Below are 14,453 nucleotides of genomic sequence, written 5' to 3'. Positions count from 1 at the left end.
TTTCAGTCTGATGACATTGTTTTCATGGATTCAAAGCACGTGTGGCTTTCATTGGCAAGGTTAGAAAGACCACATAAACACTCAGTGGTTAAAATTACCATTCTAATTCAAATAGAGGGTAATTATACATAAAATAAGTTATTTAGTTACTTACTAATTTTACTTAAGCCTGTGGTTTAAAATATTCTTTTTGATGATTTTTTAATTTTGGCCAAGTTCAATGAAAAATATAAATACATTGCATGCAGCCTTTTATATTTTCAGCTCCTTGATGATGATTTTAGGTTGTGGCCTCGACTACAGTGACCAAAAACAACATCCAAGTGCAGACCGTGGGTAACTATAATTAGCTCTGGACAGGGCACTACTGTAATCAGATACATTTTTGTCATTGTGGTAAGCAGAGGTTTACTGCACAATCACTGTATGTGTTATTCTTAGCTTCGTCTTTGGCTTCTCATGCATATGAAAGCATAGGCGGATTAGTCAGCTCATGCTACCATGTCATAACTATTATTACATTACTCACTCCTCTGTCCCTAATCAGGTGCTCACAGTGTAGGTGTAGAGATGCTGTTAAAGCAATTATGAGCTCTTTCGCCATGTGCTTGTGTCATGCAATCATGCAGAGAACAAAACAGCCAGGAGCCTCTGATTACCTGCAGGTTGAGGTTGAAAGAAAATGACCATTTGTCTCAAAACAGGCAAAGTGCTACTCATGTATTGTGGAATCTGTTTTTGTCAAGAGTAAAGCAGGTTAAAGGTTACACCTACACATTTATACATAGAAGAGCAACTTTGTTGAAATACAGTCATACTACTACTGCAACTACTGCAAGTTAAAGTATGCGGAATACAGGTAAGTGTCATTTATGATTGTTTATTATCTATTTTTATATAATCTTGAATGTTTCTCCCTGGAAATATGATCCTGCAGACAGATTACTTCTAACCAACATTTAGTCCTATCATCAAGACTTACAGTTCACTGTTTTAAAATATAATGAAACATTATCTTCTACTCCTAGAAGAGAGTAGAGATATGCTTGTCTCTTTTTGCATGTTTACGAAGGACACCCTCTTGAGGTTAGGTGACAATGCCAACCACTGTACCGCTACATCTGAAGTACTGCTTGTACGTATACTGGACACATCCATCCATCCATCCATCCATCCATCCATCCATCCATCCATTTTCGTAACCGCTTATGCTCTTTAGGATTGAGGGGGGGCTGGAGCCTATCCCAGCTGACATTGGGCAAGAAGTGGGGTACACCCTGCACAGGTCTCCAGACTATCACAGGGCTGACACATAGAGGCAGACAACCATTCATGCTCACATTCACACCTACGGGCAATTTCGAGTCATCAATTAACCTAATCTACATGTCTTGGACTATGGGAGGAAACCGGAGAACCCAGAGAAAACCTGTGCTAACTCAAGACCCACTTGCTGTTTTCTCCACAGAGGAGGGCTCCCCATCCCAGGGCTTGAACCCCCCACCCTGGGTTTGAACCAGGCACGCTCTTGAGGTTAGGTGACAATGCTAACCACTGTACCACTACACCTATCTAAGAAGTACTGCATGTATGTTTAGGGGACAGCTAAGTAAAAACATATGTTGATCCTCTAATCTGACTCTGTGTGAGGTGGAGACTGACATTTAAGAAAGACCTAAGCGAGATGGGTGTCAGCTGGCATGGTGCAAGGAAGGTCACCAGGGACCGGAGCAAGTGGAAGGGACTCGTCGCCCAGTGTTCCAGTAGGAACGGGAGGAACTAAGTCAAAGTAAGTCCAAGGAAGTGAGGTGGCAAACAAACATATTTTCCAAAACATCAAACTCTTCCTTTAAATATGTTAAGCCTACAGCCTCACCCAACCTCTTTGTTTTTATATTGGTCACCTAGAAAAACAAAAATATTCTATTTTTTGCTTTGGGATCACCTGTGGAAATAACACTTCAAATAGCTGCAAGAGGCCTTTAATTGGCCTTTGACAAAGACCTGCAATTACCAGCGGCAACGTAAAGAGCAACAGCCAGGCTTCCTACCTGCTTTTGCTCTCTGTGGTCTGCCGACAACTACTGTTTTCTCATCCCAACAATACATATTAGGTGGAGGGTAAACCTTTGCGCTGTAATGGCTGGTTAGACTTAGGTACTTGGTATACCGTCAACAGAGATTGTGTCGTTATTTTTACTGGCGCTCTGTAACTGTTGTCAACACTGTCATCATTGAGGGCTATGGCTTAAAATGAGGCCATCTGCTGTATTTGTGCATGGATGTCAACATAACCCAACAACAGCACATGTATGTGTGAATGCACTATCTCTGCTATTGTCTGTATTCACCATTTGAGATCAATGCTGTATTTACTGTACATCCAGGTCTCCCCTTGTGTTTTGTCACAAGTTTTCTTTCATCCATATTCAAAGAATGGAGCAGTGGCAGTGAATAGAATTAAAAAGTATAGTCAAATTTTGACACAAAATTACAGTTTGGTGCCAAAATAGCAGCAACAACTTATTCTACAGTTCACTTTATATCTGTGATTCTTTCTGTGGTGCAGAAGTACCCTTTCTGTAATTTGTTGTTCTCCTTCTGTGGGTTATTTCCATCAAAATTTGAAAGACCTAGATTGTAGTAGCATCGGCGTGGGGAAACTGTCTCCCAATGCTGAGCTCTCGAGCATGCAGCAAAGGTCTGCCGGCTCTCAAGTCAAAGTAGGTCACTGAGTGAAAATAGCATCCTTGTTGTCAGCCTCACTCACCTGTTGGTTCCTCTGCCACTTGCAAGAATATTACCCAAAAACTAGGCTGAGAAGAGGTCAGGCCAACCTTGAGTTTTGAAAGATTACAGAGGAAAGATGTGGTGTGTTTTGTTATATTGAGGACACCAGTTGCTAGGTTTTATCCCATATTTCTGAGGTGTCACATGATTCAGCAGCAGTCAAAAACACTTTCCCCAGTAAAAGTCAGTGGATTCAATATGTTCTCAGCTGCTGGTGTCATCACTGGGAGAAGCAGAAAACCTCTTAAAGGAATACCTCATCCCCCAAATGACCATTTATGTGTCATTTACTCACTGTGTGTCACATTAAATTCTCGAAGAAAACTTCATTTTTCAGGCATGCTGCCATTATGAACGAAGAATCCAAAAACATTGAACACTGATGAACTGAAGTCATAGGTGATAGCAGAACTCTATAAAAACATCTGTTTGCAAACTCTCACACTACTTTTACAGTATAATCCAAGTCTTATTTATCGAGCTGCATGCTCAGTACTTCCCAAACAGGAGCGTTTTTGCGAAATCGGAATATTCAGAACACACAAAACCACATGAACAGTCTCAGGCATGGTTGGATAGTGTGGTACAGGAAGTACAGAGCAAAGGACAGGATAAAAAAGACTTGTATGTTACTGTACAAGTTGTGTGAGTGATTGTAAACAGATGTTTTGATATTGTTTTGCTGTTTTTAAATGCAGTCCCCCATATCTTCGGTTTATCAAGAAGCTTATCCTTTTCTGGATTCTTCGTTCACCTTAAACATGTGAGAAAAACAAAGTTTTCTTCTGAAATTCAACTTAATACAGGTTGAATAATTGATATACAGATGGTCGTTGGGGGTGGCATTCCTTTAAAGCAAAATTAAGTGATAGAAAACACAGCTAAAAGTATAACCAAACACATATAGTTAGCTATTGGACTGACTTCAGAGTTGTCCAGTGGTGTTCATTATGTCTTTATTTTCTGATAATGACTTTAGTTGCTCTTTTATCTCAGACATGTAAGGATGTTACATACCTTGACAAGTTTCGGCAGAAACTTCCACCTTCCTCAGAAGTGTCACTTGGTGGTGGTTGCGACGCGTCTTTATCAGCTGATCTGTCAATCAGCTGATATTAGGGAGGCGTGACAGTCCTGTCAGTTTTGACAGACACACAACAAGGACTACAAATACTGGATCAGAGAGGCTATCGAAATAAGGAAGCGGGGCCCAGGGACAATGAACAGGGACGAAGGGGCATACATGCTCTCCCACACCTGGAACAGCATCCTGGAGAGGCTGCAGACGGACAGCAGGTGGCATGATTGTCCTGTCAAAACTGACAGGACAGTCACGCCTCCCTAATATCAGTTGATTGACAGATCAGCTGATAAAGACGCGTCACAACCACCACCATGTGACACACCGAAACATGTCAAGGTATGTAACATCTTAACATGTCTGAGATAAAAAGAACAACTAAAGTCATGACTTCAGAGTTCACAAGTGTACTCTACCACTTTCTGTTCACTGAATCAGCACCATCACCAAAACGGTCTTCCATCATCCCAAGGATATATCACAAATGACTTTTTTTTAATCACAGTCAGACCTGGGAACTCTTGTGCCTTTTTTTTTTTTTTTACCAGCAGAAAAGATAACTCTTGTGTCTTTATCAAACTTTTTTGTTTAAAATGTAAAAGCCATTTAACAGCTTCAGCTCCACTGGCTACCTGGCCAATACAGAACTGACTTTGATGGACACTGATTTTGTGACTGTTCTATAAGCCACTTAATTCCCTGGCAAAAACGAAAAAGCCGCACACTGGATGGAGCTCCCAAGTGAGTTTCAATAAAAACTAAAAAAAATGAGGATTTACCACATGACAAGGTAACGTTTCGAGCCTTAGTGAATAGTTAGGGTAATAGGGTAGTGAATAGTTCTTGTACCTGGTCACATGCCAGGCCAAAGAAGACCTGATTGGTACCAGCATACCTCTGTCGGTACTATAGCTGTCTGATGAAGAGCCATGAAGGCTCGAAATGTTACCTTGTCATATGGTAAATCCTCATTTTTTGAATTTTATTAAAACTCAATTGGGAGCTTCATCCAGTGCGCAGCTTTTTCCTTTTTTTTTTTTCCATGTTTGCACCTTAGCCAGCACCTGGGCCCCTACTACAAAGGCTGTGCCCCCTTTTGAATTTTTGCTACTGACTTAATTCCCTGGCCCCAGAATATGCTGTATATCAGGGATATCAAACTTATTTTGGTTCATAGGCCACAGTTATAGCCTGATTTGATCTGGAGTGGGCCAGACCAGTAAAACCACTGCATAATAATCTATATTAAAAAAAACAACACCTCCAATATTTTATCCTTTTCTTTTGTGCAAAGAAGGACAAGAACACTCTGAAAACATTTCCACTTACAAAACAGATGATGAACAGCCTGAGATGTCTCAAGAAAAGTAAATGCAATTTTAAGAATATGTCTCAGTTTTTCCACATTCAGTCAGTCCACGACTCACTGTCATTACATGCGCATTTCCATAAATTTCTGTTGCTCTGTAGTAATGCTGGCATCACCACACGAAACTTAAGTGGAAGCTACTGAGTAACCACGTTAAGTAATCCCCTGCCTTACAAATCATCTTCATATCAAAAGTTTTGGCAGTGTCTTACCGATAGAGTTCCACCAGATTGTACTGAAGCTGCCAATGACGATTTTGGACGATGTTCGACATCTTTAAAGGTGACCACAATAAGTATTCATTGTTTGGTTCAGAGAACTGTATTCTGGACAGGAAGTAGGCTACTCACTGTTTGAGTTATTCCTGAAAGGTGCCACCTATTTGCCTTTAAAAGTGCATCAGTATTAGGTGTGCAAAGTCATTCAGTGGGCCAGTTTGGACCCCTGTATATTTGACACCCTTGCTATATATGTTCACTTGACAATCTACGTTCAATCCAGTGACTGAGAATTCAATGCTTTTGCTCCTGAAGCATGAGACAAATAACCTGGAAACTTGAAACAAAGAATCACTCTAATGCCCACAAAGGATCTGAATTCCCTCAACCCACCGGCATTGAAAACCTCTCAAAGGTAAGTGTTGTCCTTCATCAGTGTCCCAGACACCATGTTACGTAACTATGAGGAAAACAGATCAATAAAGTGAGGCAGTCAGTCAACAAAGGATTATGCTTTCCCTGAAAAATCTGGACTCTCCTAGCTGCAAAATAAAGATACTCTTTGCCATCTGCACCTCAGTTATGCTGATGTTTATTCAACAGTGCCAGCTTAAAAAAAAATCACCACAGTGCTCAAATGTAAATCTTTCTTGCAAAGTGAAAGCAGCAGAGGGAGAAAGAGAGCAATAATATGTGCAGGTTCTAATGTACAGTATAAGATGCAGTGTACCCACTGGCCACTGCATAGGAGCAAGGGACGTGACTACTGGTATGTTGGTGCTCTCTGCTGGACAGAAACCATAAATACAGCAAGAGGGAGGGAGCAGGGTTCATCCAGTGTACATGCCTAAACAGAAGACAGGCATTTAGTCCAGATCATAAACACTTTATTGTATGTGATAAGTCATAAATCACACCAGCACCAATTACTTATCTCCGAGTACATGTGGGATGGAATTAGCATACAAAGCAACTCCGCATAACTGATGAAAACTACATCATCCAGATAACAAGAGGGAAGTACATCCGAAAATGCATGAGCGCTTTATAAGTGCTCGTAAATACATTGTTTCCACCGCCCTGTTTTATCGTTAGTCCTGCTTTAAATAAGACAGGATGAATGACCTTATTAGCCGGAGTCCAAATTGTAAACATATGGTGCGATTCATGGAATTATCAGCGATCTCATAACTTTCCAAAGGGGTAATATTTTCATCATTGAGCGGTTCGCAAAACAGAGAATACCAGATTGTGTTGTCATGTGTCTGGGACTCTTGAAAAGCAGAAAAATGTGGGAGCCTTTCAAATATGAATCATATCTTTATACCAAACTGTATTTCTGTGCAGTAATCTGCATAATGATCAAAAAAAGGGGAAGAATGGCCCTGCTTAATTTGATATTAGAGGTAAAATAAATCACGCTACACCCATGAGGAAAGGAGAATTCTCTTAATGGATACAGTGCCTTTAAGACTCATCCTGCCTTAGACTTTTTACTGTGTTGTTTTTCAACAATTAATCATTGAAATCAGTGGTTATGATTAAGATTTTAAACTCCGAAAAGTTCAATAAATAGTGTCACATTTAAAAAAACCTGCACACAAGCTAATTTTGTCGAAAAAAGGTGTATATGTGTCAGCCCTGTGATTGACTGGTGACCTTTCCAGAGTGTGCCCCACCTCTCGCTGTTAGGCTCAAGCCCCCTAGTGACCAGGAACAGTAAGTGATCACAGACAATGTATGGATAGTGTCTGTATGTGTTGGCTTCATACATCTGCACAAAATGGAATATCCCCCCATTCTTCTTTGCAAAACTGCTCAAGCTTGAGTTGCACAAGGGCCACAAATTCTTAACTGGACTTTGAACTCTGACTCAGCCACTCCTGGACATAAGAATTGTTGTTTTCTTCTTAGCTTCATATTTAAGGTTGTTTCCTTGCTTGAGAAAAAAAAATCCTCTCCCCAGTTGCAGACTGCAGCAAGCTTTCCTCCAGGATTTCTCTCTTCCTGCATTCATTTGACCCCCCACCCTCGCAGGGCCTCCAGGGCCTGCTGCAGAGAAGCATCAGCATGATGTTGCCTCCACCAGGATTTATGGTGGGGCTGCTGCGTTTCTGCTGATGTGCAGAGTGTTTAGTGTTTACTATGAGTATGACGCCTAAAAACAAATTCTTGATCTAATCAGACTATTCCACTGTTTCCACTTTGTTTCTGAGTCTCTCACACGTGCTCTGGTTAACGTTTTTTTTTTTTCCTCAAAACTTTAAGGCTTTCTCTTTGCCACAGTGTGAAGCACCTGGACACCTGCAGCTCCTTAAGAGTTGCTGTAGGCCTTTTGTTGGCCTCCTTCAGTGCCCTTCTCATGGGGATGCTCAGTTTTTTAGGAGGCAGATTTGCAGTTATTCCATACTTCTGATTGACCCCACTGTACTCTGAGGGATATTTGGTGCTGTTGAAATTTTCTTGCACTTTTCAATAACTTTGTCAAAAATTTGTTTGGTGTGTTTCTTGGTCTTCATGGCCTAGTCTTCACCTAGTTTGCCAGGAAATTGACTTTAAATTAACCTCCTAGATACAGCTGTGAGAACCTATGTCTTCAGTTAGTTCACTTCTAAAATCAAGTGCATAATAAAGCAGTCAAATACTTATGTAACAAAATATTTTGTGTCATTATATTTGCAAGTTGTTGGCAGCATAATGAGGGTTCCTGGTTCAAACCCAGGGTGGGGGTTAAACACTCTGCACATCAGCAGAAACTCCAGCTTCCTCCCACAGTCCAAAGACATGCAGGTTAGGTTAATTGGTGACTCTTAATTGTCTGTAGGTGTGAATGTGAGTGTGAATGGTTGTCTGTCTCTATGTGTCAGCCCTGCGGTAGCCTGGTGACCTGTCCAGGGTGTACCCCGCCTCTCACCCAATGTCAGCTGGGATAGGCTAGTGTTTTTCTGTTATGAAATTCAAAATTTTATAAAAACATTTCCTACTGACACAACACAATAAAGTGTAAGACACAAAAAACAAAAACAAAACAATCAATCCCTGTGATTTAATGATTTTTTTTTTTAATTAAGACAATTAAATCCTGGGTTGATTGTATAAATACTAATAATAAATAAATACTGAATAAATTCATTGCACATTTGGAGATTTAATTCTCACCTTTGCAGTTGATAGATCTAAGGGTAAATTTCTGTGGCTTTAAGTATAATATTTCATATCATAACTACTAACTAACAAATGAATTCATTCACTGATTGATTGACTGGAAAAAATATTTGATTAAGTAATTAATTTAACAAACTGAACTATAATGTACTAATAGACTAGTTTAGTCAACTAAAACTTTTAATTCTTCAGATGATTCATGAGAGGTTTGCAGAGGATCTAAATGGGGCACTGGGGGACACTGTACAACAAGAGCAAAACATCTCACTACGTACAGGCTCTCACTACAGGACACCTTGTCCTCACCACTGAGTGAACAGGAATAAAAAACCCTAATGTCCTCAGTACTTATGATACTGCAGGAAAATGCCATTTCATTGCTATATTACAGCTGAGATATCATAATAGTCAATAATGTTTTATTTTATGGTTATTATCATTATCACTTATTTTAATCATCATTATTATTATATTATCATCATCATTAGTAGGCTAGTATTTTTGTTATTAGTGTTCATGCTTATATTTCTATCTATTCTAAATAATTCAGCCCACATTTACACATTAACAGCCTCTGCCCTACCTGCACAACTAATTTATTAAAAATAATTAGCTGACAGGTCAAAGCTGTGTCTTTAAACATGCTGGAACATAAAACTTTTCTCTAGAAACAAGAACTAAACTATTTCAAAAGAAAAAAAAGATTGCTAATTCTCAGAGTAAGGTTTTGAAATGAAAATTTGTTGGCCAACCAAAAACTTGCTCTTGAAAGGCAACCTTAGAGCAAACTGTGTGTGGAGACTGCTGCAGTTAACAGCACTGACAGGAGTGAATCTGTTGTCACTGTTTTGATTAAAGTCCAGTTAAGAGTTTTAATTTTGGTTTAATTGTGCAAATTAACAGTTAGGAAACTTAAGTCTTGAACAGCACTGGGAAAAATGCTCATATCAGATTGCTATCTCCCTTTCCGTTTAAAAATAGCATCAAGGAAAACATTTGGAAAACAACAGTGATAGTGATGTGAACAGGGGCGTAACATCAAATTCTGGGCCCTATGCATAAACACTCTCTGTAGGCCCCTGCCCCTCCTCTCTTGATTCATATCTCTCTTACACACGTTTTGATTTTTTCTTTCACAAAGTCAGTTTTCTTTCTTTCCCGTTCTTTTTTTGTGAAACCCTGATTTCCATGTCTAGGGGAAAAACATGATAGTGTACATGGGTGCTGCGGCAGCATTAGCGGCCACTTAAATGACCCTGGCTGTATTTAAAGATGAATCCAAGTGCAGGGGCAGGCTAAAGGCTTTTTTCTTTATGTACGAAAAAAAGATAAGTCCGTTTTAAATGTTGTAAGCGTCACTTCCCTCATACTTGCATGCGTCCTTTATGATGGCATAGATACAGCCCATAGATGGCAATAAAGGGCAAGGTCAAAAGTTTCATACAACAACAAACGAGGTGGTCGTGGACAGAGGCAGTGTTGTAGTCTGTGTGACTATATAATGTCACTTCCTGACATGTGGATGGGGAATTCTTTTCACTATTTTTACTATATATTACCGTATATTATTATATATTACAGCTTTGTTATGTTATTTAAATTTCTTCATCGTCTCCTATGGTGGATTCTCACTTGAACTATGCTACACTGCCTCCATGACCTCTGGTTAGTACTGCTATGTTTCACCTGTCGCTGTAAGCTTTCAGAAAATGTGCACATATAGTATGGATGAACGTAGAGTATAGACAGATGGCTCTGTCTGTCTATGTGTCTAACATTAAGCATAAATAAGTCCTACAATGTTTATTTATTTATTCAAAGTTTATTTGTATAGGGACAAGTATGTAGCATACATGAATGACACACAACACAGCATTTATAGCCTACGCTAATATGCAATGCCCATCCTTAGCTGGGCCTTAAGATACAAAAGACTCTGCAATGAGAACACAAGTAACATTAAAGTACAAACAATAAAAATACAGACAGAACAAGACAAGACACAAACTACAATATGTAATTAGCACCATGGGATAGGAAGCACCAAATCATTCATGATGGCATGACTAATTCCTCTTAAAAAACTGTTTTAACTTGAGTTTACAGTGATCTAAACCAGGATCCAATTTGAGCTCTGAGGGTAAAGATGTGCCTTTAATGGGTGAGAGGGTTCTGAGAGAGGAGCTACTAGTTTTGTCATGTTACGTTCTATTATGTCTTTCACCTTATTTATTCTGCCATTTTTTATATTTCATTTGTAGATTTTCAGATTTTAACACAAACAATACAAAAAACAGGTACAAATCACCGTGGAAATGAACAGTACAAAAACAAAAGACGACAAACACTTTGGGCCATTCTTGACAAATAGGACATGAATGGTTGCCATGTCTTATCAAAGATTACAGAGCTGAGAGAAACACTGCACTTTCCTCTCTCCAAGGTGTAACAAGGTGGTGATTTCTGCCAACCAGGTCATAAAAGAAGGTGCATCCTCAGTTTTCCAAAGAGTTAAAATATTCCTTTGTGCCACAGCCATGCCTTATTGTATTGTCTTTTGTTGCAAGTGAGATAAAGCTGATAGATGGCAGTGCATGGGTGTGGTATAATATCACAGTGTATACTTTTGAAAAGCACTTAAGTTCTGCTATTTATTAAATTTAGTTGTGACACTACGGAAGTGTATTGCTGCCACATGTGAAAAGTTTATTGTTCTAAAAAGAAGTTTTTCATGCTATAACAATATATTATCACATTATAACAATATATTATCACATTATGACAATATAGTTTCACATTATAACAATATAGTTTCACGTTATAACAATATAGTTTCACATTATAACAATATAGTTTCACGTTATAACAATATAGTTTCACATTATAACAATATAGTTTCACGTTATAACAATATAGTTTCACATTATAACAACATAGTTTCACGTTATAACAATATAGTTTCACGTTATAACAATATAGTTTCACATTATAACAATATAGTTTCACGTTATAACAATATAGTTTCACATTATAACAACATAGTTTCACGTTATAACAATATAGTTTCACGTTATAACATTATAGTTTCACGTTATAACAACATAGTTTCACATTATAACAACATAGTTTCACGTTATAACAACATAGTTTCACGTTATAACAATATAGTTTCACATTATAACAACATAGTTTCACGTTACAACAATATAGTTTCACGTTATAACAATATAGTTTCACATTATAACAATATAGTTTCACATTATAACAACATAGTTTCACATTACAACAATATAGTTTCACCTTATAACAATATAGTTTCACGTTACAACAACATAGTTTCACGTTATAACAATATAGTTTCACATTATAACAACATAGTTTCACGTTACAACAACATAGTTTCACGTTATAACAATATAGTTTCACATTATAACAACATAGTTTCACGTTATAACAATATAGTTTCACCTTATAACAATATAGTTTCACGTTACAACAACATAGTTTCACGTTATAACAACATAGTTTCACGTTATAACAACATAGTTTCACGTTACAACAACATAGTTTCACGTTATAACAATATAGTTTCACATTATAACAACATAGTTTCACGTTACAACAATATAGTTTCACATTATAACAACATAGTTTCACGTTACAACAATATAGTTTCACATTATAACAATATAGTTTCACATTATAACAACATAGTTTCACGTTACAACAATATAGTTTCACGTTACAACAATATAGTTTCACGTTATAACAATATAGTTTCACATTATAACAACATAGTTTCACGTTACAACAATATAGTTTCACGTTATAACAATATAGTTTCACATTATAACAACATAGTTTCACGTTACAACAATATAGTTTCACATTATAACAACATAGTTTCACGTTACAACAATATAGTTTCACATTATAACAACATAGTTTCACGTTACAACAATATAGTTTCACCTTATAACAATATAGTTTCACATTATAACAACATAGTTTCACGTTACAACAATATAGTTTCACCTTATAACAATATAGTTTCACGTTATAACAATATAGTTTCACCTTATAACAATATAGTTTCACATTATAACAACATAGTTTCACGTTACAACAATATAGTTTCACCTTATAACAACATAGTTTCACGTTATAACAACATAGTTTCACGTTATAACAATATAGTTTCACATTATAACAACATAGTTTCACGTTATAACAATATAGTTTCACCTTATAACAATATAGTTTCACGTTATAACAATATAGTTTCACGTTATAACAATATAGTTTCATGGTATAACAATATAATTTCATGTTAAAACATGATAACTTATATTGTAAGAACATGAAAAGTTTCACGTTATAACAATATAGTTGCATGTTATCCATGTTTTTGGCCATGTTGATGCCTGTTCATTGCAAATACCTAAGTGTCAAATCACAACCAGAGTGTATGGGTGTACCTCCCCCCTGAGACTAAATATTACATAATAATGTGGAACTTTTAATGTCCTAACAATATAAGTTATCACGTTATAATGTGAAAATATGTTGTTATAACCTGAAAAACTTCTTGTTAGAACAATAAACTTTTCACATAATACTGACCCATTATTTTTTCCCTGGTGTGGCAGCAATATGCTTCCATAGTGGCACTAATTACTTAGAAATAAAAAAAAAAATATGTAAGCAAAACCATGCTTCTTGAGGGCCCCCTTTCCCATTAGGGTCCTGGTAACTGATCCCACTTTGCCCCCACTACAACACTCCCCAGATGGCTGTGATAGGTGAACACGGAAACTGTGCACGCCTAATCACTGACTGAAACGAAAGCTGTAATCTGATCAATATGCTCAATAATATAGACCTGCAGTCAGAGCATGTTTCTATAATGTTGTCACTTCACGAGAATTTTTTCCTCTGCGTAATTTCCAGGCTCCCTTTTTCCCCGCGTAACTTCATAGTCGGCCAACCATTATTTTCCGTCTTCTTCCCAGACTTTTTTCCTTTTTCTTTCTTTTTTTTCATGTAGGCTAATATACAGCCAGGCCGGCGCTGCAATTTCGGAATCTGCCCTTGTATATGGCGGACGAAATTTCCACAGGAGGAACCGCAACACAAACCCCCCGCGCGAGGCACAAACGGAGAGCTCGCCACGGACTGAAGTAAACCTCGGCAAATTCATGATTCATTACGCCATTACTCTTTCCTAAAATGTAACGTAGCGTGTCGCGGAGGGGGTAGAGAGAAAAAAAGAGACGCTGTGGTGAAAATTTGTAACATTTGGAATTTCCTCATAACTAATTCACAATTTTTTTTTTTGGAGGAAGCAGTTGTGCAGTCACCTCTGGTCGGGGAGGGAAGATTTCTGGAGCGGGGAGCCTGTTTCGCATGAGCTGCATCGTTTTTGGAGGTATGTCAGACCGCTGTGTTTTCTTTTTTTCTGATTTTAGAAATCCTAAATTTGAAGAAATTTCCAGCAGCGGGTGTTAAGTTTCAAGCTGCTCTACTTAGCAAGACGAGACCTGGCTGTCTTTTCGCACTCATGCTGGCAGCCAGTGAACCAGGTGCAGGCTTTGAAGCCATCCGAAATAGTCCTAATCTGTTGATGTGTTTTTTTGTGCCTGAATTTTCGTAATGAAGTTTCCGTGTAACTGCTGACTAGTCGCCTGTGCAGCTAGTTTGCTCGCATGTAGCGTTAACAGCACTTAGATAAAACACGCTGTGTATATTTCGGTGGAGCAAGGGGACCAGGCGATAGTGGCAACATGAAGGACGATGAGGGGAGGAACAATCTGAAACACAAAAACCTCCT

General features: G+C 38.0%; 1 protein-coding gene across 14 annotated transcripts in view; it reads left to right on the top strand.

The window, feature by feature from the left end:
* Positions 1-13,651: 13,651 nt before the first annotated feature.
* znf618 (zinc finger protein 618) overlaps positions 13,652-14,453 on the top strand; it is a 42,347-nt gene continuing 41,545 nt past the window's right edge. For 11 of the 14 annotated variants that reach the window (XM_049603626.1, XM_049603628.1, XM_049603621.1 and 8 more), the window contains exons 1-2: positions 13,652-13,803; positions 13,965-14,051. The gene's annotated coding sequence lies outside the window, so the exon portion shown is untranslated. The other 3 variants (XM_049603616.1, XM_049603618.1, XM_049603617.1) reach the window with 3 other exon arrangements.

The sequence above is a fragment of the Epinephelus fuscoguttatus genome, linkage group LG18 (assembly GCF_011397635.1).
Source record: "Epinephelus fuscoguttatus linkage group LG18, E.fuscoguttatus.final_Chr_v1".
Taxonomy (NCBI): domain Eukaryota; kingdom Metazoa; phylum Chordata; class Actinopteri; order Perciformes; family Serranidae; genus Epinephelus; species Epinephelus fuscoguttatus.
This window is presented reverse-complemented; position numbering and strand designations above follow the sequence as displayed.